The sequence below is a fragment of the Hippichthys cyanospilos genome, chromosome 15 (genome assembly GCF_059441005.1).
Source record: "Hippichthys cyanospilos isolate Australia breed blue-spotted pipefish chromosome 15, RoL_Hcya_1.0, whole genome shotgun sequence".
In the NCBI taxonomy this organism is placed as follows: domain Eukaryota; kingdom Metazoa; phylum Chordata; class Actinopteri; order Syngnathiformes; family Syngnathidae; genus Hippichthys; species Hippichthys cyanospilos.
Window position 1 is genome coordinate 18,715,138 of NC_142383.1, and position 10,382 is coordinate 18,725,519.

The following is a 10,382-nucleotide window of genomic DNA, read 5'->3' on the forward strand; positions in this document are numbered from 1 at the left end:
CACGCCAGCACGGCTTCACGACGGGTGGTGCGAATGTTGTTCTCACTGCGTCAAGCGGGGCCACCCGTTCCCATTCATATTCCCAATCACGCCGTACCGCGCCCCCAGCCCCCTTTCCCAATTTCCATTTCAAAGGACTGCAATCCTTTGAATTTCCCCGAAATTGGGTGCGTGTCAGTGGTGCGCCTGCGATATGAGCAAGAGCGAGCCGCTTGTGGTCACCAATATTCATCTGCACATGACAGGATTCACCCTTGGCGGATTTTCACGCTTGATCCAATTGCAGGGTGATGAATCACGCTCATCCCGAGGGGCGGGGCCCCCTAATAGTTTTAATCAACATTAAAGCGCCGAATACAAGCAGCCATTACTTTTCACCCCGGCTGCACCGGCGGCATTACGCAACGCCCGATTCGACTCACTTGGATCCTTAGATGTAGCTTGTCTTTTTTTTTTTTTTTTTTTTCACGCCTGGGCCCGAGACGTATTTCTTGACCTAATTCTCCAAATACACAATTGAGTGTGTCCCCACCACCGGGAATGTAGGTCAGCATTAGAAGCCTTACTCAAAGGCGGCCAAGGTTGTACAGACGGACGCCACGATCGCCGCTAAACTTCAGCAAACGCTTTGTCGTTCTCGGTGATCCCCGTTGAGAAACGAGGGAAAAAATAAGTGCGAAATGTACGGTGGCCCAGAAGTGCAAATCACACAAAGAAATGCTAAGCAAACAAAAACAAGGTCATTGCAAACAAAAGACAAAAACTTCTTTCGAAAGAGAAGCGCGCAAGAAAAAAGAAGCACACAAAAACGACCTCGCAAGAAAAAAGAAGTGCACAGCAAAAGAAAGGGCACGCCACAAAAAACACAAAAGAAAAAAGAAGCACGAATGATGAAAAACAAAGAAAAAACAAACGTGAGAAAAAAAACATGAAAGTAAAAAAAAGCAGATAAGAAAACATAAAGAAGTTGCGCAAGAAAAAAACATGCAACGAAAAAGCTGTAAAAAAGCGCACGAACAAAAGAAAAAGAAGCACGCAAGAAAAAGGCAACACGAAAGAAAAAAAAGCACGCAGTTACGGTATGTTCATATATTCACATTTGAAAGTACCTGCAAATGCGTTCAACTGGTCGCAAAACATTGAATTCATTTGATCGTTAATTCATCGGTCATCAATTTGATTTTTGCCAAATATCGGAAGGGGACAAAATCCATTTGGCCAGCGCGTTCGAAACTTCCCATTTTCCATCTTGGCAGGGAGGGAACATTTCCCTGAGTAAAAGAAGGCGTTTTTGAGCCGGCGGGTCAGAAGACGACGAGCGCTGACGGAAAGAGCGATAAGGCCAGAAAAAAAAAAAATGCACACAAAGCGCGCCCTTGCGCAGGAGCCCCACGTTTGAATCCAAACAATGTTTCATTTGCCAATTAAATGGGGGTCGCTCAAAGACAACGGCGAGCGGGATGAGACGGAAAACAGCTTTGGAGAGCGCAATAAAAGTCAGTCAAAGAACGCAATCATTCCCGACGGATGGGAAATTTCAAAAGGTCATTCGCAACTTCGAGGGACTTTTATCTCTTTTCTTGGGCTTATAATCTTCGGCGAAACACAGCGCTATTTTTATTTGGGTTTTTTAACGTTCCTCTTGTGTTTCTTGTCCCTTGGTCACTTTTACCCGGGGGGGCAATTTGACCCGAGGTTATGTGGAACTAGAGAAATAATTAAAATATTGCATAGATTGTCAAAGGTGACGACTTTAAATATGCCACGCATCCATCCCTTCTAAATGCTTGCAAACAGGAGGTAAATAATGCGCACCCTATCGCTGTCAAATCGAGCCCTTGTTGGGCTTATTTACTGCCATTCACGATTGGAAATATTGTCAATTTTGGACATATTGAAAAGCAGATGTTCAATCATGCAATTTCCCCCGATTTTTGCGTGCATCTCCCAACAGCAACTCGCCAACGGGACGCAATAGAAATGTTTATATAGACACCCCAAAACCACCGGGTGGCGCTAACGGCCATCTTAAGACATTTGCAAACCTTTCAATGACTTTGATGATTGGCTTAGCCTGGACTCCCATAGTGCAAAAGTCTTTGCATTTAGCACAAAAAATGTATGCATGTATGGATAAGGGCTGATGCCACTGAACATTTTGAGGGTCTGAAAGTAAATCTATATTTATATTCGAGGATGTTATGAGCCTTTCAAAATCAGCCCAAGATGGGTGACGGTAAGGCCAGGCTAGTGAAAAATCCCCGGACAGCCAGGGGTTAATATCGTATTTAAAAAAAATAATACTCAACATTTCGTCTAAGTGTCAAATGGGCCAATGGAGTTTTACGTCCACCCCGGAGCCGTTTGTTGCGGCCGCTGGGTAAAATCGCCGAGTGGGCGTCCTCCAAAATGTGTTTTTGCTCTTTTGTTTGACGATGCGCATCAGGCGGATGTGATTACTGACTGCGATAAGAGATAAATAGAGGGAAATGTCCTTGCAGCGCCCGAGGGCCTTGACTTGACGCAATATGCAAAGCCGCCTAATATTTTGCAAGAAAGGGGCATTAACAAGGCCGTCATCCCCGCGAGCTATTTGCTCTGGTGTCGTGAACATTTTTGCCTTTTGAGAGCAACGAGGGAGACGTTTTCATCATGATCTGAATGGAATGAATTTTCCCAGGATGCTTTGTGTCCAGGGATCTCCCGTTTCACGCTCCTAAATATAATTTGAAAAATCTGCCCGAGGTCCTAATCGACAGCGGCGTTACACGTTTGGCCGAGCATTTTCCAGCCTGGCTTTAATGAATCTCAACATGCAAGTCAAGGCTTTCGCAAGAGATTGTTTTTGACTCGTCTTGATACGTCTCACAGCAACAATCGGCGTCGTGGACGTCCAACATGTCTCCGCGCCCGTAGGTCACGGCGTACCTTCCGTGACTTGTTTACGGTGTTTTTCCAAGGACGATCTTTAAGCGCCTCTCCGCTGATGGGCTGTCTGGCGAGAGCAAAAGGGGAGGCCCCCGCGCAAAGTCACCATCTGTTAAGACGGACAGACGGCGCCATTGTTTTCCAGCGCTCTTCACAGCCCGCGACAACCATGCGCGCAAAGAGTCTTTTTTTTTTTTTTTTTTCCTATTCCGCTGTAATGGAAGCAAAATCGGCGGGAGGAATGGTATCGATCGGACGTTGTGACTGGACTCATAAACGGTCCCTGGCAAACGTGCTCCGTATTCGATATTACTATTCCTTACGCGAAGCGAGGCTTCAAGTGGAAAACCCATTGGAGTACTCCATAGTCTCGGGGCGGAGGTATTATCCGTCGGCTCGTAAATGATACAAATGTCATCGTTTATTCATGAAGACCTTGAGCAGGGGGAGGGTCTCTTTCCCCATTGGAGGGCGCGTACGGGACGGGGCGCCCGCGACCTTGGCGGAATTCCTCGCGCCCGTCTTCCGGCCGGGCCCGTCGGACGGCGGGCCGGCCCGGCCCGGACCGGACCGGCCCGCGCCACCGGGAGACGATGACGGATCGTCGGCGGGATGCCGCCTAACGTAATGCCTCGCGGCCACGTAATTCACTTAAGCGAGGACGCCATCCCCTCGGACTGCCGGTTAGAGCTGAAGGTCATGCTTTTGGACAAGATGAGGTGCTTTTTGATCAATATTGCAGGAAAGCTTCTGTCTGCCGATTGAATTTGAAATAATACACACATGTACTTGTCCCGGACTAAATAAACCTTTAGCTAGCATCACTGTAAAGCAGTAACTTCATCAAAAAAAAAAAAAAAAAAAAAAACACCTCACGACACGATTGTTATTTTTTGCTGGGGGGGTCGTCTTACTAAACATAATTTTTCTGCAAAAAAACTAAACAGAATAAGTGCCTTATACATGGACAAATTTTGCAAAAACATTCCAAAAAAAACCCTCCTTATCTAAAAAAGTCATAAGCTTCAATGGTCATATTTTGGGGCGTAAAAACGGCTAACTATATCGGTTGTGTTTTATGAAAAACAAAACTGTAAATGACTATAATAGTCATTTTTGCCTGACTAAAAATGTGCCGATTTCCTCGCTCTTATTTTGAAAATCCACAATAAACATCCTGTTATGACTTTCAATTGTTTTTGTATCCGTTGTTCCCCGCAAAAACCCTGTTAGAAACTCACGAATCGAGAATGGCTGTATATCAAAAAAGGCAAATCTGCCAAAAGCACTCAGACCGCATCTGTCCTCCGACGTCGGATCGAGCCATGTTCGAATAGCGCCAAACAAAGAAAAACAATTATCCTTGACCTTGGCTCCGCACGGAAAATATGAGCCCTTTTTCTTTTTCCTAACGAGCATCTTGGAGCCCCTTTAATGCAACCCTGACCTTACAAGACCATTCAAGAGCCTCTCCCGGATAGTAATATTTTATCAGCGGGAACGCAATCTCCCTCCGCGGGAATGTCGACGGCAAACGCGCAAATACATTTGCCCCGCCGAGATTTCCATCAGGGAGCGAGGCGATAGCGCCCGAGGACGCCGTTAAGCGAGCTCTGCGGCAGACCCGCCGTCCGCCCGTCATATCCTGATTGACGCTCCCGCCCCTCCCGGACACGGCGCCCTATTTGCGCTAATGACCTGCTGGAAGGCCACCGTGATGGAACGCCTGCTTAAAGTTACTCTAGAACTTCAAGCGACAGGCACCGCTTCTCGCATATCGCGATCCGCACTACAGGGCGCACCGGATGATAACCAAAGGCCTATTTGAAAAGTGTTTCCGTGTATGGGGCGCACCGCATTATAAGGCGCATAGAATAGAAGCTACAGTCGTGGCTGGGCTTGCCACTGGAGCTGCAATGTCAACAAAACAATGAAATATTAAAGTTCAAATATACTGTTTTGTTGATTTAAAAATCTCGCTTTCTTTTACAAAAACAAGCGTTTTTTGCGCCTCGTCCCCATAGGAATCGCTTCAAAATTGGAGCCTATTTACAAGTGGGTGTTTTATTTATATTTTCATTGTAAAAAAACACAGGTACAGCTGAAAATAAAGAATGGACACGGCGATGAAGTTATTTTCTTTAGTTGTCCCTCAAAGATGAAATCTTGGGCGCCGTATAAGACGCAGCAGATTATAAGGCGCGCCGTCAGCTTTGGAGTAAATTGAAGACTTTTAGGTGCGCCGGGAAGTACGATGTGTCACCAATACATTTGTTCCGTCCGGGCGGAGGTCTGCGCTCTAGTTTATTACCCTTCATGACTCAAACATGACATCATTCATTCCATCCAATATTAGTCCTTGCTGGAGGCCAATCGAGAGGCAAAATTTGCATAATTCTCAACAGTGTTCATCTTTAGGATTTTGCAATATTCATGCTTTTGCTGACTGAGATGTGACGAAACCACAGGCGCACTGCAAGCAAGCCCTCGCTGTTTTCCTTTTGCTCTTCTTTTTTGCTACAGCGATGATGATGATGGCGCTCATTTTTTGGGGGCTCTCGGTGGGGCTGGCAGAGATGAGCAATGATAGCGAATGGCCAGGCCATTGGAATTGAGGAGCCGCCAGCCGGACGGCTCAAGGTTTTAGCGGACACACGGGAGATAAAGCTTAATCCTCGGGGTGGGAAAGCAAGGATGTTACGCTCCGGACATTGTCCATCCATCAAATCTTTTAGATTTTTCCTTTCTCAATTTTGTCGGGATGGAAGGCTTAGACTTTTTTCAAAGACGCAGACTTCTACACAAAAGTGCGACACCGTCTCCCGGTAAAGAAAATGGTGGGGTAGTCTGAGTCCACCTCTGATGGACACTCCGTACATCAATGACGGTTGCCGGTTTAGCTGACAAATGACGAGTAATCGAGGAAAAAAAAACGAACTAAAAATACCCAAGGCAGTTCCAAAACGTCGTTATTTCGAGTGCGCCCCACGCGACTCGACCGGCGGCTGCGGACCTCCGCTTTATAGGACGCGCCCATACTTTTGGCCTTGCATTTTTTGGATGAATAGAAGCGCGGCTTATATTTGGGTAATTCCAGTATATGGTTGATTTGATTTAGTCACAGCGCTGGGAATGAAAACGACAACAAGGGTAAAGCGATCATGTCCTTGGCGCCATCCGAGCTATTAAATATGAGGGCCCTCCGGGGGGCGCGTGTACGTTTGTCGTCCGACAAAACCCGGGACGTTTGATTGGCCGAAGCGGCAATATAACGCCGTTGGTTTTTGTGAGCGCGTGCGAGGCGAGTCCCTTAATCCGAGCGTGCCGTTCAATGAATAACAATGCAGAAAGTCCATTTGGGACGGAGCGTGACATCTGTTTAGAATTTCATTCCCGCTTAGAGTCGGCATCTCCTGCGCATTTGCATTCCTCGTACCTGCTCGCCTTCCTTGGCAAATCCCGCCATGTTTGTTTTGTTTTGTTACGCAAGCGGCACGTGACGGCGCGCCAATTAAGATGTTGAGGGGCTGAGATTGATGGCGCGGCCGGGATTGAGATGGATGGCAACCATTAAGGCACTTCGCGTCCGTCCGCTATTGTGTCAAAGCGCCGGTCGTATTCATCTCCTCCGGCGCCGGTGGACGTCGGCCAGGCAGATTAGTCGGCGGGGCGTGACTGCTCATGTAATCTCGTTGCGCCGTTTTGCCTCCGCGGACCGGCCGAGTGCCGCGTCATTTGTCAGAATCGTTGTAAAAAAGACAATATACTTTTGCTGCCACACATGTACTAATCGTACGCGCGAACCTGACGCGTGTACTTATTGTTTTCATTATTTGGGATAGTAACGCGAGACAATGCCCGCAGATTTTTGGAGCCCCGTCCCCAGGTGGCGTAGCGGCAGTCCAAAATTTGGGATTTAGTTTGGGCCGGATTTACCCCGCAACGCTTCAAGAGACACAATTCAGATATTTTGCTCCTCGGTGGCACAATTCTGGCCATGGTGGCGTGAAGAGAAAATTTGGATATCAAATTGGATTTGCATCCGATTTTCTTTTTTTTTTTTTTTTTTTACAATTTCTACAACACCCTGCGTGAAATTTTGATGTTATACATGCTCTGATTTTGAAGCAATTTATATGACACCAAAACCGCCAGTTTTTGGAAAAGAAATCAGGATTTTATTAAATCAATCCAGAAACTGTTTTGAAATCAACAAAACAAGATATTTTAATGTTTTATGTCGACATATAAAAATCTTATTATTTTAAACTCCCGATAGTGAATGCATAATGCAACCCCAACCACTACTGTAGCTTCTATTCTATGTGCATTACAATGCGGTGCAAACTATATATGAAAACGGTTTTTGATAAGTGACCTACTCTGTATTATAGAAGTCAAGAAGGCAGGAAATCAATATTTGAAGGTGATATTTGTTTTCAGTTCACAGGAAACCAATTTTGTTTAAATGTCGTTGAGATACCAAATAATTTGCACTATAAGGCGCATCTAAAAACTTTCAGTTTTCTCCAAAGTTGACAGTGCGCCTTATAATCAGGTGAGCATTATACAGTGTATAAACGGCCAGTTTGATCCGGCACCATCTAGTGGCTGCATGAAACAAGCCCAGCCACAACTGTGGCTTCTATACTATGCGCCGTATAATGCGGTGTGCCCTATTTATGAAAACATTTTAAAAATAGGCCATTCATTGAAGATCCGTCTTATACTGCGAAGTTACCTTTTATAGCATGCGCCCATACTTTTGGCCTTTATGTGTGGGAAAAAAAGCGCGTCCTATATTTGGGGGATTATGGTATGGAACTTTGACATTTGCAGTGAATGATTTGAGTGCGAGTTCCCTTCCTGGAAAACCATCAGGTCCGCGTATGGCGCTTTACCAAAGCCTGAAAAATCCCCGTGTGTGCGACACTGGCGCTTCTTTGTGCAAAGACGACACCCCGCGAAAATTCAATCATCTCGGTCAACAAAAAAAATTCCCAATTCAGATGAGGTGGATTCCCCCGCCCCGCCCCACCCCTTGCAGTCACACCCCCGCCGATTTGTCTGACAGACACTCTTCAACTCGACTCGAAAACGCCAAATTATTTATGAGTCACTCACTCGTTCGAATGTGCCACTCCGCGCATTCCTGGGGGGGTGCGGCGTCATGGTTTGGGAACGCCGTAAAACCACTGTCACGGCTTTTTGTCGACGTGCCTCGGAGGTGACGGAACATCAGAGAGATCAAACATTCAAGCTGCCGCCCTCAGATAAGAAACGGGACCACGTGGGAAGCGCCCGCCGGTCGAAACAAACCGCTAACTGTAATGATAGCAAGAAAGAAGACAGCTTATCGGAAAAATTGCACAATTTTTTTTTTTTTTTTTTGCTCTAATATCCTGCAGTAATAAACAACCTGACAGGAGTAGAATTTAAATCATCGTCAAAGTTTATCTCTGCAGACGTTCAGATGTCATCGTGGTTTTTTTTTTAAGTTTCTTTTTTTCCTTGGGAGTTGGTTAAGTCAACCTTATCGATTTTGAGTCTATTATAAAAAAAAAAGTCCCAGTGCTTGATGCTATCTTTTGAAAGATTCACGTCATTTTGTGAGTAGAAACACCACTGTATAGGACCAAACAGGAAGTTACTTCATTTGTCTTTATCTTTATTTATTTAGCTAGTTTCTGCTTTTCAAAAGTATATTTATATACAAGTCCGTTTTCTACACAAAAGGGGATTCTTCCCGAAAATGCCGGCGAATTTCCAAGGGTATACGTGACTTGAAGCTTTCTCCGTCTAATTCACCGTCGACAATAAACTCATTCGGGCAAGCGTTATTAACGGAGCGCGCTTTGTGTAGAAAACGGCTTTCCCCCCATGGGAGAATTCCCACAAAAGATGAATTATTAAGGAATCAAGAGGTCCGGCCCAAGCAATGAGAAGCTTGGCGGCGAAATAAACCTGCTTATTGGAACTATTGTGAAAGCCGAATAAAAAAAGGATGTTGGGAGAATTTACCGGAAGATTGAGCTAAAATAAGAATTTGATGGCCGATAGATTGAACGCTAAGCAATCGGAGCGCCGCTGTCTGGACAGGAAGTCTGCGCTCCAAATCTAATCGGCTGCGGTTTAATACAGCGTAAAAAGCGGCCCGCGTTTTTATTCCTCGGCCGTTTCTTCATCCCCGAGTCACTTAGCAAAGCTTTAAGCGCACGCGCGCATGTGACTCATACGCCTTTTGGAGTTGGGCTTGATTGATGACTGCGGCTGCACGCCGTTCGGGATCTCACGGATGCCGGCGAATGACAAACGGTAGCTTACCTATCCTACTTTTCTTTTTGCAATTCAGATCGCATTTGACACTATACTGTATCGGTCGGCATCTTGCCCCGAGGTCCCCGGCGCAGTATTTTGGCCAAACCTACCTCCTCGCACATAAAGGGACAGAACGGCAGGGGAGGGAGGACACGGCTTGGCGTCGCTCAGGTCAAGGGCGCCAAAGCTTCTGGCTTCTGCGAGGAAAGCGAATAAAAGTCAGGAAAAGCCTACTAGAACATTTGAAATGAATTATTCTTTTATTCTTTTATTTGCACTTTGAATTGATTTTGAACGCAGAATCGTTTCCGTTATAATGGGGGGGTGCACACTTGTGCAAACATTATTTTTCAGACTCTTCAAGGGTGTGTAGACTTTTTACGTCCATTGCATAAATTAATACAGTGTTTTGTTTTTTTGACCGTTTTTTTTTTCCAATCATGCATTCCTCCTGAAATATTTTTTCAGGCATGCACCTCCCCGCTGGAACAGTGTGTTCCTAATGATAATGTGCATCCGTATAAATCAAAACAAAATGAAAGGCATACAACAAAGTGTCAGTATAACACAAATTGGCAACAAGAAATATAAATGCGGTTTATATAATATATATGTAATTTACAATAAACAAAACAGGCTGGGTACAAAACTTCGTGTTCCAGTTCCAGTTCATTTGCTTTTAATTTGAAAAGAAAACGGTCATGATCCTATCACCAACTCCCAACGTGTAGAGGAAATTTGTTTTGATCTTTCAATAAAACCTTACAATAATACAGTGGGTTCTCCCAATTTTTTCAGTGACTGACCCCCTGTGAAATATTTGTTGAGCCAAGTGAAAAAGTGTGTTCCTAATAATACGAAAGGCATTCAACAACTATAACACAAATGAGACATAATAAATATAAATATGGTGTATATAGGAACATATCTGTAAAGACTGGTGAGTAGTTGTAATTATAAAAAATAAATAAATAAAAAAACAGGCTGGGTACAAAACTTGCTTCATGTTCCACTTAATTAGTTCTTAATTTGACAACTGTTCCTGTCACCAACTGAAAACATCTGTACATACATTATAACTGTTTTGATCTTTTATTAAAACCAGGTCAAACCTCATATAGAGGTCTCCTGTACCC

At 44.9% G+C, this 10,382-nt stretch overlaps 1 long non-coding RNA gene across 1 annotated transcript; it reads right to left on the reverse strand.

Annotated features, from left to right (window-relative positions):
• Nucleotides 1–2,926: 2,926 nt before the first annotated feature.
• Nucleotides 2,927–9,445, reverse strand: LOC148412167 (uncharacterized). Its single transcript, XR_015867900.1, has 3 exons — nucleotides 9,357–9,445; nucleotides 8,053–8,253; nucleotides 2,927–3,037 (listed from the first exon to the last, which is right to left on the reverse strand). It is a non-coding gene; the product is annotated as an uncharacterized LOC148412167 (long non-coding RNA).
• Nucleotides 9,446–10,382: the final 937 nt, after the last annotated feature.